The sequence below is a fragment of the Physcomitrium patens genome, chromosome 25 (genome assembly GCF_059467195.1).
Source record: "Physcomitrium patens ecotype Gransden chromosome 25, ASM5946719v1, whole genome shotgun sequence".
In the NCBI taxonomy this organism is placed as follows: domain Eukaryota; kingdom Viridiplantae; phylum Streptophyta; class Bryopsida; order Funariales; family Funariaceae; genus Physcomitrium; species Physcomitrium patens.
Window position 1 is genome coordinate 8,217,436 of NC_143434.1, and position 4,214 is coordinate 8,221,649.

The window sequence follows — 4,214 nt, forward strand, 5'->3', positions numbered from 1 at the left end:
ATAAATTTTATTTAAGCATGTTAGTAGACTATTTATTTTTTAATGTAAAGAATAACCTTCATGATTACTAAGAAAATTGAATTAAAAAAAAATCTTCTCCAATATGAAAGATATTTATATTTTCTAAAAGACTATGTATAATTAAGTACACTATATGCACAACATGACTTTCTAGCAGAAAAATATTTTAGATATAATATTCTTTAGACCTTATCTAAAGAAATTTTTGGTGACCTTAAATGTGAAAAGAAATCAAAACATTTGTTTAATTTTGTACCATTTATTTTAAAGCAAAGACTTTACATTATTGATCTCATAGACATAGATAACAATAGATAATAACTAAGAGTTTGAATTAGAAGAAGTCTTAAATTTAAGATAATATTTTATTCTGTAGATATTAACTCAAGAATACATTCTTATGTTTTGTGGTTGTAGAAGAATCTCTAATTTCTTTAAGTCTAGATTTACAATCTAAAAAAATTACATAAAGTGTTTAAAAAAATCTTTTTGATAATCTTAAAAAACCTAGATAAGCTCTCAAATATCCTAAGTACATTTTATTAGTTTTAGAAAAATTCTAGATATACCTTATCAAAATCTAATGAATTCCAAATATATTTAAAATAATCCTTAACCATCCTAATGAAAACATAATAGAATCCTAATTAAATCCAAACTAATTTCTAATAAATCATAGTGAAAATAAAAAAAATAAATAAAAAAAAATCTTTAAAAAATATTTAAAAAATCCTAACTGATTTCTAATAAATCATAATCACATCCTAATCAAGCTTAAAATAAATTTTATTTAATCTTATTAAATATTAATAAAATTATAAATAAATATAAAATAAATCCTAATTGGACTAAAAGAAATTATAAAAAAAACTTTAAAGAAACCATGCATAAATCCTAACAAATCTAAATAAAATTTTGAACAATTCCTAAATAAATTATATATAAATTTCAATTGATTTGTAATCAATTCTAATTAAATTTTATAGAAAATTTAAAACCTTAATGATTATCAAATCAATTTTTGATATTATCTTAAGTTTTTTGTACATCTCACTCTCTTAATTCACAACAATTAAATTAATTTATAAAAAAATTAAATTGTAGATTGGAAGAAAATAATACCTAATCTACTCAAGTTTTGGATGTCTTTCCTTTCCAACCTTGATGTCAATCTTCTAGTACCAATTTCTTCTTTTTGTATTGTTTGATTACTCTTTAAATTTACTTTGGAATGAAATGAACTATTAACTTGCAAAAAATAAAATCAATTTAATCCAATCAATAATTTGTTTAAAATCATAGAAATTCTTATTTATCCTCAAATTTTAAATTTAGAGACACTATCTTATTTGAAACTCAATAACTCCTGACATAGTTTTTTGATTATAATTAAATTCAAAATTCACATCTAATAAAACTATGTTTACAAACCATAAATTTTAAACCATATATTTGTCACAAATTCTTTGTAATAAATCTTCAAAATATTAATTTCTTTTTATTTCACAAAAACCAAAGTCATCCAAAACAACCTTTGTTTTGTAAAGTCCTCACAAAGTTATTATTTTCTAAAATAATTTAAAATCAAATCTCAATATAATTTTATCAAGTTTTATTTCTAATCATGTTCTAAAATCAAACAAAAAATCCTCTCTTTGTTGTGTGCATAAAAATTTGATGCCTGTAGTAATATTATTTATAATTCATTTATTTTTTTCTAGATTATGATTTAATAAAATAAGTAGAATATTCTTTGATAATAATAATAATAATAAAATAGCATAGACCAAAATTTCTACTACGTCTCTATGTTTTTTTTAATAATTTATATAATAAAATTTACTTATATTTTTTGTAAAGCCTTCCTATATGAACATTATTTATCTTCATGTGCTCTTTTATCCAATAGCCATGCTACAACATAACAACAAAGTTCAAAAAATTAAAATATCTTATATATTAGTACAAATATGATATTAATGAAAGCATATAGGAGCCATCTAAGACTCTTATAAATAGGTTTTAGCTTGTTTTTACTTTTCATTGACAACATTCATCAAAATTAAGGACCAATTATTGACAACAAAAGAATAGAAATTAAAGATTAACTTGTAAAACTTCTTTGCAAACATAAAGAATCAATCATTACTAGATTTATTTTTTAAGTGGTCATTTATAGAATTGTTAGATAAAGCACTTAGATTGGGTCAATCTAAATAATGCTATAATAGTAATAAAAATCCTTAAGAAAGTCATATTCTTTTTTTATATGGATAGCATGATATAACTTATTTGTTACCACAATCTTTGAAGAGACTTCTAAAGATTAGTGATATTGTTAGAGGTGGATATAATATCTAATGGAATATAAAATGTGTGATTTGAGAGTAGTATTGAAGACCTTAAAAATAATCAAATAACTAGATGGTCTTTTTGTCTTCATACAGGATATTATTAATGGTTGAAGAGTCCTATCAACTACTTAAGTGCAAAATATGGATCATTAAATTATGGCTTCAACATTATTTGATTCAAACATTTCAAATCAAATTCATTATAGTCTTATTTAATAAGATATGATTTTTATACTTATTTTTATTTTTAGAATATAAAAATTTAATATTCAATTATTTAAATATATTTCCAATAAACTTTGATCTACATGCACCAAATAAAGTATAATTTATGTAATAGATAATAGAATTTGTGTTCTTCCATGCAATAATTTATTTTATGTTTGTAAGTTTTTTACTGTTTTAATATCTAAAATCAAGAATTAACTAAAAAAATAATATATCTATCAACTAAATTTTCTATAAAATATATCACATTAAAAAACTAATATTTAATTTAATTAATATTTAAATATTGATTAACAAATTGACCTTGTCACTATATAATTTTTTTTAATTTCTATTTAATATTTTATATGATTTTATATTAATTTTTCTAATTTTTTTTTAAAAAATATAATGAAAATAAAAATACTAAAATAAACTTAAAGATATTTAATTTAATACCAAAGAATTGAAGTTCTTTATAATACAAGATTAAAAATAAAAAATAAAAAATAAAACTAAACCAATACATGTAGAGCTTATAGATATGTATTATTAGAAATAGGAGTGATTTTTTATTTTAGAATATTATTTTTTATCATATTTGACATAAAGATTAAAAAATTATTTAAAAATATATATATATATTTTTTTAAAGTTTCAATAATTATAGCAATTTTGAAAACTTATATACCATTAGAGCATATAATTTTTTTTTATTAATATATGTAATGAAAGATAAATTACATATATTACAATAAATTTATGTTATTATAAAACCAATTAAAATTTACTTGTTTTAAACTAAATTTATCAGTAACTTAAATATAATATTTTATTTATTTAATACCTTTATATTAAAATTTGATAATGAACTTTTAAAGTATTTTTATAATTGTCTTTTAAAATATTATTTATCATCTAATTTAAAAATAAAATTTATCATCTTAAAAAAGAATAGATCATAGATATATTTAAAATAATCAAATCAGAATTTAATTGTACCTACCATTATAATCATCTATAGATGTTTTGTCTTTAATATTTCAAGTATATAACTTTTATAAAGAGCAACAACAAAAAAATGTTAAAAAAAAATCTACTTATTATAAGACTAAGGATCTAAAGAATTAATTTGATTAATATGAAGATTGCAAACTCTATATAAAAGAAAAATATATAAAAATAGTTAGTAATCATATATTTTTAAAAATAATCTCAAAAATTCTTTTTTGTTTTTATAATAAGCAAATAATTTTATAATATTGATAGCCTATTTTATAAGAAACCTTAATAGAATTGAATATAAATAAATGGTAAAAAATAAAAAAAATCTATATACTCCATTTTTTCCAAAGAATTGCCTAATATCTAATAAAAAAAGATATTTTTTAATTATTATAAATATAATATATATATTTATATATTTATATATTTATATACTTGAAATGATCACTAACTTTAAAAAAACATATTTCTTATAAGAAATATATTACTAAAGAAATATTAATCATTTGTAATTCAAATTCTAACAAAAAAAAAATATGTCTTAGATTCAAATTTGACTATGCTTGCTAATCTATTTTTTGTTTTAAATATAAGCAAATTAATAAAAAAATAAGGTTTAGTTCTCTA